This window comes from Plecotus auritus, assembly GCF_963455305.1.
Source record: "Plecotus auritus genome assembly, chromosome: 9".
NCBI classification, from domain to species: Eukaryota; Metazoa; Chordata; class Mammalia; order Chiroptera; family Vespertilionidae; genus Plecotus; species Plecotus auritus.
Window position 1 is genome coordinate 38,384,194 of NC_137783.1, and position 13,083 is coordinate 38,397,276.

The following is a 13,083-nucleotide window of genomic DNA, read 5'->3' on the forward strand; positions in this document are numbered from 1 at the left end:
ATTTGGATATGTGTCTCTTAAATATATAAAACAAAATTTACAGACCTAGGAAGAGGAATATTCAAGTCTACAAAAATAGTGGGAGAATTTACATGCTTTTTTTCACTAAGCAATAAAGCAAGCAGTAAAAATCCATCTTTGTACACTTTTGGTGGTATGTAAATTGGGACAGCTATTATGGAAAAGAGTTCCTCAGGAAATTAAAAATAGAACTACCATATGATCCAGCAATCCCACTCCTGGGTATATATTCCAAAGACACAAAATTAGTTTCTGGAAAAGATATCGGCATTCCCATGTTCATTGCAGCATTATTCACAATGACAAGATATGGAAACAACCTCAGTGTCTGTCAATGGATAAATAAAATGTGGTGTGTATATACAATGGAATATTATTTGGCCATTAAAGAAGAAAATCCTACTATTTGTGACAACATGGATAAATCTGGAGTTATTATATTAAATAAAATAAGCCAAATAGAAGAAGACAAATACTGTATAGTACCACTTATATATGGAACCTCAAAAAGTCAAACTCATAGAAACAGAGAGTAGAATGGTGGTTGCCAGGGGCTGGGGTGGGGGAAATAGGGAAATGTTGGTCAAAGGATACAAACCTTCAGTTATAAGATAAATAAGTTCTGAGGGTCTAATGTATAGCATGGTGATGATAGTTAACAATCTTGTACTGTATGCTTGAAATTTGCTAAGCAAGTAAGGAAAAAAGTCTTTAATGGTAAAGAATATTGGAATAATAGAATTAACAGTCTTGACCTAAATGACATATGCAGAACACTCCACCCAGCAGTGATAGAATTCACATATTTTTATGTGTACCTGGGACAAATCTTAATTGATCACATGCTAGGCCACAAAGCAATCTCTACAAATTCGACAGGATTAAAAACATACAGAATATACTCTTTGATAAAACATACAGAATATACTCTTTGGTGGGATTAAACTAGAAATCAATCATAAAAAGAAAACTAGAAAATACCCACAATTTTTTTGGAAGTTAAGCAAATACATTTACATAACTTATGATTCAAAGAAGAAGTCATAAGGGAAGCATCTGAAATATAATAACATGGGGCAATACTTTAATAAACTTGGCAGGGAGATTTCTTGAACTGGAGACAAAAAAAACACTAATTACAATGGAAGCACTGAAAAAAATAGACTACATAAAATTAGAAGTAAAAAGAGTAGTTTCTTTTGGGAGGATGGAGAATTAGTGACTTGAAAGGAATACAAAGGAAACTTCTGGTGGAGGGCTGGTAATGTTCTACTTCTTGATTTGGTTACTAGCATCAGTTTATTCACTTTCTGTTAATTCAGCAAGCCATACATTTATGATTTGTACCCTTTTCTGGATACATATATAATTTTACAAAAAAGTTGTTATAAAATATGGTATTTGTACATAAATATAACAAAAATAAATAAAATAAAATAAAATAAAATAAAATAAAATAAAAGATATAAAGGAGACCTGCACTATGTTAATAGATTGGTAGGCTCATCTAAAATTTTATATGGAGAAGCAATAACCTAAAATGAGCCCAGACACTATTTTGTCATTTATTGTGGAAAAATACACCAGACACTATTTTGTCATTTATTGTGGAAAAATACACATAACGTAAAACTTACCATTTAGCCATTTTAAAGTGTACAGTTCAGTGGCATTTAGTTTATTCACCGTGCTCAGCAAAAATCATCACCATCTATTCCAGAACATTTTTGTCACCCCAAAAAGAAATCCTAAACCTACTGAGCAATTAATCCTCATTTTCCTTTTTCCCCAGATCCCGGAAAGTAGTAATCTGCTTCTTGTTTCTATGAATTTGGACATTCTGGATATGTCATATAAATGGAATCATACAGATGTTGCATTTTATGTCTGGGTTATTTCAGTTAGCATAACGTTGGTTCATTCGTGTTGCAGCATGTATCACAACTTTGTTAATCGGTTGCTAGGTTGCTTCCACTTTTGGCTACTGTCAATAGTGCTGCTATGCACATTTTTGTACAAATTTTCATTTGAACACCTGTTTCCAATTCTTTTGGGTATATACCTAGGAGTGGAGTCATATGGTAATTGCTGAGTCATATGGTAATTCTAAGTTTAACTTATTAAAAAACAACCAAACTATTTTCCACCATGGCTGCACCATTTTACACTTCCAATGGGAATGTATGAGAGCTCCAATGTCTATACATCCTCACCAATACTTATTTTTGTTTTGTTTTTAAATTGTAACAATCCTAGTAGGTATGAAGTGCTATCTCATTGTGGCTTCGATTTACATTTCCCTAATGACTAGTGATATCAAGCATCTTTTCATGTGCTTGCTAACTGTTTGTGTACTGTATATTGTCTGGAGAAATGTCTTTTTAAGTCCTTTGTCCATTTTTAATTGGGTTTTGACTTTTTATTTCTGAACTATAAGAGCTTTTTATGCGTTCTAGATGATAGACCCTTATTGGAGATAGGACTTTCAAATATTTTCATTTATTCTATAAATAGGATTTTCATTCTTTAAACAGTGTCCTTTGATGCACAAAAGTTTTTAATTTTGATAAAGCCTAATTTATTTTTTTTCTTTTGTTGCTGAGAAACCATTGCCAAATCATAGGTTATGAAGAACCTTAACTAGATTCCTAGGGCTGCCACAACCAAGGGACCAAAACTGGGCAACTTAAAACAATAGAAATATTATTGTTTCAAGGTTCTGGAGGGGAGTCCTAAAGTGGCAACAGAGACAAAATCTCTCTGTCCCCTCTGGGGGGAAAATCCTGCCTTTTCTTTTGCAGCTCCAGGCGTTTGCTGACAATCGTTGGCCTTCTTTGACTTGTAGATGCTCCACAAGCTGACTTCTCTCTGGGTGTCTTCACATTATTTTCCTACTGCGCATGTCTCTTTGAGTCCATATTTTCTCCTTTTTTAAGGACACCAGTCACATTGGATTAAGGCCTTTAACTTGGTTACCTCTATAAAGATTCTATTTCCAAGGAAGATCACATTCTGAGATACTGGGGGTTAGGATTTCAACATATTTTTTGAGGGGACAAGATTCAACCCATAACAACCTCTTAGCGTGAGTGTCAGTTGTTTATGCCAACTGATATCCTAGTCCCAGGTGGCAGAAAGTAATTCATCAGCCTGTAAATGTTTTTGAAAAATCTCTCAATGTAGCAACTTCTTTACCCTGAGAGATTTCCTAGTTAGGCAAAATAAAGGCAAACTCTTTGTATTAGTCTTGGAGTAACCAGACAGGTCAAAAGAGACAACTACAATTCTTTGAACAAGGTTAGCTCTGCTCCCCGCAAAGGCTGCTGTCTTCCAGACACCGCTGAATGGGGCAAGGGTGGGTTAAAATGCCACAAAGAATTCCTGCCACGTTTCAGTTGCTTGTCTTGATTGTTTGCGTAATTGCTATAAACCATTGACTATTTTCCAGAATTCTGATAAAGTTGATACTGACAGTTTTTGTCAGTTTTTCGTTGTTCCTGTCGAGGGACAGGCCCTTGGAGTTCCTTACTGTGACATGTTTCCTGACATTCCTCAAATACTTTTGAAGAAACAGATTAACATAGGAGCTTGCCATAACAGTGATTAGGAGTTGATATAGTATGGTTTTGTTTTAGGGTTATTAAAATTGATCAATAGAAAAAAAAGAGAAAGTACGAATCAATGTTAGTTAATGTTTCCTGTTTTAGTTTAATTGATGGCTACCGATTTTCACATATAGTCTTTTGAATATATCAAAAATTACATAATCAAATATGTTTACATTCTAACTACTTGTGTTACCACTGTAATTAGCTAATTATTTACATTAATAACAGGAAAGGAGCAACGGGAAGGCTAGACATTATAAGCATGGCCATCTGGGTAGCTTCAACAGGAAGGTGCAATTTCACACTCCTCAGGGAACACCAGTCTATTCCTTGCAGATCACTGGGGGAAGGGACCGGACAAAGCGGGAGATGGACGCATGTGCAGTGAGTCAGGGTAACGTAGGGAAAATACTTGCCTGTCCATCTAACCTGGAAGCAAAGATCATTGGCTAGAAGTATTGAGCCAACGCAAGCTTGAGAAAATTTTAAAATACATAATCCGCAGACAAAGCAATTCTCTCTGTCCCTCTGGCTTTGCTCCTGCTTCCTTGCACTCACGCCTGTTCCCTGCATAGCCATGTGGACCCACATGCAATGGACTGCAGCTGGAAACACAAGCTAAGCCAGACTAATGCTGGACTGGACTGTGCAAACATGGAACAGAGACTCTTGGCAGTGGCTTCAATCCTAGCTCTGCTGAAGACAAAATGGGACCTTTTCTTTGGAAGGACAGAGAGAGATGGGACCTTGGAAACTACTCGGGAGTTTAATTCCACATACGTATAAATAAATATCACTCATTCTCCCGTGCAAGTCTAAAAAATTTCCTTGTCCCGTGACATCGCAAGAAGCCCACTTCCACCCAGCAGCAGGTAGGGACATGGAGGACTTCCCACCAATACTGCTTGAACACGGAGAAATACACTTCTAGGTAACTATTGGGGATTAAGGATGAATTCAAAACAAATTATGAATTATCTAGAATGTAACTAAAGGAGATCACTTTGCATCAAACCTGAGCTTGCTGCAAAAGCTATACCAAAGTGTTAGCCTTAAATGCTTTCATTATTAAAGAAATATAACCCCCAAAAGGAGTAGATTCATAATACACATCTTAAAAACACTGAAGACCAACAATACAAACCAAAAGATGGAATTTTAAGATAGGGGGAGAAATTAATGAAAATAAAGCTAAAAAAACCTGAAGATAAATAATGCTATCAAAATGGAAAATACCAATAAAATTAAACTCCTCTTGGTTGTTAAGAAAAAAATAGAATAGATAACACAGATTTTGCTCAATTCTAAGAAAGAAGCAAACAGGATTCTGTGATGAAAAAAATAATTCAGGTGAACTAATAAAGATAGCAGATGAGGGGAAGTTTTCTTAATCTAAGGATGAGGAGGACCCAGGTTTAGGATATTTAGGGGTGGTGTTGGGAAGTTTTTGTGGATGAAAAAAGGAGCCACACCCTAAACCTGACAAGCTCAGGGGAGGCCTGCCTGGTGGCCGTACAAACTCAAAGACCTAAAGTGACCACATAGGATGGTCTGAAATTAAATCTTCTTAACTAAAAGCAGATCATGGCAGGAAGTCATGTCCTAGAGCAGTATTTTTCCTAATGAAGGTCAGTCTTCACCTTAACTGAGCCTGTCTGTTGTCTTTTTACATCTAGGATAACATACCTTATAGCATGCCTTTGGAATAACAAAGTAATTTATTTTTTTTCCAGAACCCTCAAAGCACAACCACCACACCAGAGCTGAGACCACACATCCCCTCATTCTTGTTGTTAACATGTTAATTGTTGACTGTTAATTATCCTGTACCCACCTATGGGTCTATCATTTTATCATTTCACTTTTTTTCCAATCACAGAGGTTCCCCTCATCTTTGCTTTCTCCTGCCTACCTAACCTATCACCAATGAATTTCATGCAATCCACCTATACCTCCTTTTTGTAATGGATAAAATAAAGTGCAAACCTGCCTTTTTCTGGAGCATTTTCTCAATCTGTTGAAATTTGTGCTTCCTGGCAATTGTCTTGTTTGGCTCATAAACTCATAAAAATTCTTACAGGGTTACATGTTTCTTACATGGACAATTTATACGATATTCTTGAGTATACTGTGTTAAAAAAATTCGTTTCCATGTCCGGGACTCAGCATACAAGGATCATATGAGGTAGAACGATGCCTGAGTGAATAAATGATGCCACGGCATCTGCCTTTCTTTGTAAATAGCCACAGGTTGACAACAAGGGAAAAAATAAATACATCTTATTAAGATCTAAACTTTTGAAACATACTATATGCAGATGAAAACTGGATAATCAAGCCCTGGATAATATCAGAACACAATCCCAAAGAGAGAATTTCCTTACATAAATTTTCAACAGCGAATTCTACTTGCTTTGTTTATTTCATCATGCAACTTAACACATGCATTAGTCACTTCCTGTGTGGCCAATCTACTATGTGGATAAATTGGATCCCCAGAAACCAGGAAGTGTGTAAATAATCTCTGTGAAGATATTACTCATCATGCATTAGTGATTTGAATACTAATTAGTATTTGTAAAGTAGGAGGTAAATCAAGACTGAAATGAAGTTTGATGTTTATTACCTGATAGTAATGAACATATCATAATATTATCATAAAGAATAACATCCTACTGTCCTTTTGTCTTGTAATTAAAAAAAATGAGTCTTTATCTCACTCACGGAAAAATTTGGAACAGAGAAGGACAATTAATAAAATATTTAATCCAGTATAGTAAAATCTCCCACAAAGGGAACTCTAGGCTCATATTGTTTCACTGGTAAGTTCTTAGAAAAATATAAGGGAAAAAACAACTCATGAATCTTGCACAAACTCTTCCAGAACACAGACAAGGAAACTCTTTTCCTAATACAACTTTTATGAGACCAGCATACCTACAATTCCAATACCTGACAAGGACATTACAAGAGAGAAAATTACAGACCAATCTCTTGTAAAAATAGATGTAAACATCTTTAACAAAATAGTGATAAATCTAGTGACAAAGAAATTGAGCTTATTCTAGGAATGCAAAATTAGCTTAATATTTAAAAATTAACCCTACCATATTAACATAAAAAAGGAGAAGGGTTATATGAATATCTTGATAGATGCAGAGAAGTAATTTGACAAAATTGATCTCTCCCTCATTTATTATATATTTTAAAAACTCTTTGCAAACTGAGAATAAAAGGCAACTTTCTGAAACAAATAAAAATATTACATACCCAACCCCCAGCAAACATCATACCCAATGGTGAAATATTAAAACTTTTCATCTAAGATTGGAAATGAGACAGGAATGCTAGCGATTTATATTCAATATTTTACTGGAGGTCCTAGCCATTACAATAAAATTTTTTTAAAGGTATTAGGACTTTAAAGGGAGAAAAAAAGATGTCATTATCTATAGACAGCATGATTATATGCCAAGAAAAATCCAAAAGTATCTAGAAACTCTTTGAACTAATTAAATCTGCAGCATTGCTAGATACAGGTCATCTATTTATTCAGATGGATCACTGATCTAAATGTGAAAATAAAACAATAAAGCTTTTAAAAGAGAATGTAGGAAGACATCTTCATAACCTTGGAGTAGGTAGAGATTTCTTAAACAAGACATAAAAGGCTCTAACCAGAGATAACAAACAAACACCCATCTGTATGTCTGACAAGAGATTCATATCTAGCATATGTACAAACTTTACTAATCAGTAAGAATAAGACAGGTATCCCAAGAGAAAAATGGCAAAAAGATTTGAACAAACACTTCACAGGAGGATATGCAAATATCCAGAAAACCTGCTTCAACTTCATTAGCCATCAGGGACTTTTAAATTAAACCACAGTGAAATTATCATTACCCATCCACCAGAATGGCTAAATTAAAGTCAGAAAAATTCCAAGAGTTAGAGAGGAGGGATAGTATTTGGAATTTTTATAAATTGCTTGTAGGTTAGTAAATTGATATATCACTTTGGAATACCATTAGGCAGTAGCTACCAAAACTAAAAAGGGTACATACGATAAGATTTCACTTACATGTAGCACAAAGAGGCGGGCCTAATACCTGGTGTTGGAAGTTGGGATGATGAGGAGGAGGTGTCAAGCTGATAGGAATATAAATGAGTGTTCCGAGAAGCAGGGAATTGTTCTGTTTTTATTGATTTTTTAGAGGGAGAGGTGCCTGGTCATGTGCCCTGACTGGAATTGAATCGGTGCCTCTTAGTGCATAGGACAAGGCTCAACGACTGAGCCACACTGGCTCGGCTGTTCTGTTTCTTGATCTGGATGCTGGTCATGTGAGTGTATCCAGATGTGATAATTCACTAGGATTTACACTTATGACATGAAATTAGACTAGAAATAGAGACTAAAAACACTACTTATTTTTACATTATGATAACAATGTTCCCCAAAGCTATCTTTTTAACTCACCTTATAATCTTAGCCACAAGCTGCCTAATAAAATACATGTCTTAGCATATCCTAGATAATGACTCCTGTATTGCTATGGGGGGGCTAATGGTGGTAGGGAATCTTTCTTTATTTCACAATGAAATGAATTATTTCAATAGCCTATATTTTATTTTCAAGTTCAATGCTCTCCTGCCCAGTTATAAGTTTTCTCTTTTTCCTCTCTGCCTCTAAAAATGAATATAATATTCACATAAAATAGTAGAATAAAATTGCCTATGTATTCTAGGTCTTAGAAAACAGACCCTGTTTTGACAGAACATCAGTTCCATAATTTATTCTTCACATAATTACATAATTCAAACTCATTATCTAACAAGCCCCCTATTTCACTGTATCTTTTTCTGTATATTTTATTCCCTAGCAACATGCTTTCTAGCACTCCCACAACCATTTCACTTAGGGGAGATGTCTCAAAGGTTTCTCTTCACATTAGAAACCATCAAGAAAAGAAAGGGCTTGAAGCCTGGTAAATAATAGATATTAGAACCTTCTAGCATAGCAGTCATTCATTGAACATTCAACAATTAGTTGTTGAGGCCCCTTATGGAGCCAGACCATTATCTGGGCCCTAGAGATACAATGGAATAATGGTTAAGCACGTAAGTTCTGAATTTAAGTAGCTTGGATTAAAATCCTAGCTATATAATTGGCTCCATCTCTGAAAATGGTCTGTTTACTTTACGTCCCTATGACTCAGTTTACTCATCTATGAAATAGGGATACTAGTATTGCCTCTCTCCTAGCCTTGTTAGGAAGGCTAAATGGCAAGTTATGTGAAAATCACTGAGAACCATCCTTGGCACAGGGTACACGACAGCTGTTATTACCAGAACAGATGACACAATATTTGCCAAATCAACCATTGACAAACCTCACCACCACTGGGACTGCCTGCCATGTCCTCTCCCCTAGCCACCCATCCATGCTAGCAAGGAAATGACAAAGTCATGAATTGCTGGCAATGAGGATTGTGGCAATAAAAAGCCCTTAAGATATCACAGAGCCTGCTTTTACGAATGAGGACACTAAAGCCCAGAGACAGTGCCCAGCTTGAACTAAATCTCACACAAATCAAGTAGGGGTTGAAATTGGTATTAGACCTTGGGTCTCTATATTCCTAGTCCGGGCCTCTGGCTGGAAAAACCTGCAAACTGGGGAATTGGCCCATTCTCTCATCTGACTCACCTTTGACACAGCCACGGGGAGCAACTCAAACACACTCCTCCTAACTGGTGGGGGTAGGAGATGGGGGGCACTTTGCTGTAAGTTGTCTATTTTTAGCCTCTATATATGGCCTGCTCCCTGCAGACTCACTGGGGCTAACAGACTGCTGTGGGATTTAAGGCACTCTCCATGTAGCTTGGTGGTTGCCATGCCAACGAAATTTAACAGAAATTGAGTTTTCTAGTAGATTATTTTAGTGGGGGCTTTAAAGCAGAGATTACAGTTCCAAATCTGAAGCTTAAATGATGCAAGTGATTAGTCCTGGTATATAGTAGGTGTGCCATAATACTGAACAACAGAATGAATGCATGAATGCAATTAGTTGCATTAGGGAGCTGACGGTGTAGCAGCAGAGAACTGATCTGCTACTTAAAGTCAATATTTAAAACCGGTCTGGAGCAAGTTCACTCATATCCTCCCTGGATTTTCATAATTACCTGACCTTGTGTGTGAAATGCTTTGTCTGAATCCAAAGGACTGCCTCTGATCTTCAGGCCACTTAGGAGCTCTGCAACCCAGGGGCTCCGCCTGCACTCAGCTGTGTGTTGCAGACATGGAAAAGGTAGCAGGAATCTGGATGGGGTAGCCCCTTGCAGGCCTTTTATAGGGCAGGGAGCTTATTCACATCCGAGAGGATCAGTGCTCATTCCTTTTAAGAATGCTTTTTCGAATACTGTAATCACCATATTTCATGAGTGCATTTATTTAAATAGCCTCTCTGGTTCAAGAAACCTGTTTGAAAGGCCATCCTCTGGCCACAAGGAGTGAATGTTATCAGATAAGCAGAGGAGCTGACAAATCTCCTTTCAGTTCCCAGGTCTTTCAGCAAGTTTTCTCTGAAAACCTTGTCTGATGAGTTCTTTCCCTTCTCAATAAAATCTATTCTATTAATCATTTGGCCTTCCTCTCTCCTTCTTTCTCCTCTTCCTCTCTCCATCCTTCTTTTTCTCCCTTCCTGCTGGTTCGTCCATTCTGCTTTCCATTCTCTTTTCCTCTCTCCCTCTGTCCTTCCTTCCAGTGGCAGTGAAAAGAACAGTTTTTTGGAGTCAAAATTATATTCAAATCCTTACTATCTCTGATGCTTATTTGTGGTGTGACGTTCAGCAACTTTCATTACATCTCTAGCAGCATTTCTTCTTGTGCATAAGGGGCTACCAATGTTTGTGTTGGATAATGTAACATTAGAGTGTTTCTCAAACTTTATTGGCATGAGAGTCACTTAGGGAGAGAAGTGAAAATGCAGATTCTCAAGACCCATACCCATAGACTCTAGTCCATTCGGTCAAAATTCCAGGTATCTGAATTTTAACAAGGTTTGCAGATGTCAAGAAACACTGCATATGCTTGTAAATGCTTAGTAGAAAGAAATTTATTGTAAATATTCAAAAGGTGGGAGCTATGATCATTATTCGTTCAGTCAACACTTATCGAACATCTACTATGTACCAGGTTCTGGAGATATGTCCTGCTTCATTTATTTTACTATGAATTTAACTTGTCCAATATGTTTGCCTTGTCCTATCCCACTAGTTGTAAGTTCCTGGAGGGCAGGATAAAGCCCATAATGTGGTGGAGAAGAGCATAAATGTTAGAAGACATGAGTCTAATCCCGAACCTATTCTTTACTATTAGAGTTCTAGCTCTAACAAATTCTAAGTGTGTGATCTTAGGAAAGTAACTTAACTTCTTTGAGCCTCAGCTTCCTCTTACATAGAAAGGTGATTCATTTGTTCAACATCCATTCCTTAAATAAACATTTACTGAGCACTTTCTAGGTGACCAATAGTATGCTAGGTACTAGAAATACATTGGAGAGTAAGACAGGTAGGGTCCCTGACTCGTGTAGCTTAGAATTTAATAGTGGACACAAATATTAAATGGGTAACTACACAAATAACCAATTCCATTCATCCATTCCTTAAATAAACATTTACTGAGCACTTTCTAGGTGACCAATAGTATGCTAGGTACTAGAAATACATTGGAGAGTAAGACAGGTAGGGTCCCTGACTCGTGTAGCTTAGAATTTAATAGTGGACACAAATATTAAATGGGTAACTACACAAATAACCAATTCCATTGCAATAAGCTGTGATAAATTTAACCAGGAGGAGCTACCATAGCCTGGGAGTGTCAGGGAAGACCTCCTGGAATGGGGGATATTGAGCCCTGAGGGATGAGGAGGGACTACCTGGAAAAGAAGGACCTGAGATGGGAAGAAGCTGAACTCTTCTGAAGAAATACAGGGATACCCACGTGGCTATAGCTGAGTGCACAGGTGATGAAAGGATTTAATGAGACAGCAAAGTGCTTAGCACAGTGCCCAGCACAAAGAAACATAATAATCATGGACATAACACACCTTCTGGTTTGTTGTAGACAATGTATGAAGAAGTGCTGTGTAAACCAAAGGTTCTCACATTAGCATTCACCAGAATCACCTGGAGGGCTTTTTGAATCACAGATTGCTGGGTCCCACTTCCAGAGTTTCTGACTCAGTAGATCTGGCTTGAGGTAGATAATCTGCAATTCTGTGCTAACATATTGCCCGGTTATGCTCCTGCTGCTGGAATATGTGGGTGAGGGGAATGGTGAGGGCAAGGGAAGGAACAGGCAGGGGGTGGGAGATTTGGAATTTGAGAACTAGTGTAATTGTAAGGTCCCAAATGCCTGTCGATCAAAGTTGAATCTCCCACAATGCTCATCTCTAGACCCTGTACAGAATAACCCCATAATGATTTGATAATACATATTCTTTATACTTTTAGGGTGAGAAAGGGCCTTTGAAAATCCACATCCTTCTATTTACACAAGAGATGAACTCAAGGACCAGAGAAAGTGACAATTTCACCTGAGAAATGGGAGCAGCCTGAACCCAAGGTTTCTCCTCTCCAGAGCATACTTTTGGCCCACTTTGCCCGAAGGCAGGCAGATGCAAGGCTGCCCCTGAGAGTGGCTTACCCTGTATTCTTCCTACATGGGCTAGATGAGCAAGATGAGCTGTCCCTCCACTACATGTATCTTGCACATGCAAAATTTTCTTACTGAATACATTGATGTTTGGAATGAACATATTTTTGAGTCATGAGATAAATTCAATGAAATACAATCTTTTCAAAGAGAATGTGCCCCACAGCAATCGTCTAACATGCTTTCTGTGGAAATGAGTACGTTAGCTCCCCTTGTCCTTTCTGTTTTTTCTTATGTGTATAGGCCACTTTCTTGTGATAATAATATTAATAATAAAACAGAAATGAAAATGATAGCTTATTTACTCAGTGTATGTCTGGGTCAGAGAGTGCTTTAACCCCAGCACCCTATTAAGAGGTTGGTCCTAATTATCTCCTTTTCATACATGAGGAGTCCAAGGAATTTGATGCAGGTCCTAGAGCCAGGATTTGAATCCTCCAACGAGGGTTTAAATCAAGGCAGACTCCAGAGCTTGGCCTCTTAATTACATTAATGTGAAGATTAAATTGTTTCTTTTAAAAAAATCAGTGTTGAAATGTAATAGTAAAGTGAGATCAGAAACACCTTGAGGAGTCAAGAAGATGCATTTAAATAACTGTCTACAGATGAATAATCTCTCAATTTGACAAGAAAACCCAACAATAACTTTCATACTGGTTTCCTATTTCAAGAGTTAGATTAGAAATATCCCAAAATAGATTTAAAAAAAAAAAAAAAGAAGAAGAAAAAGCTGAGTCA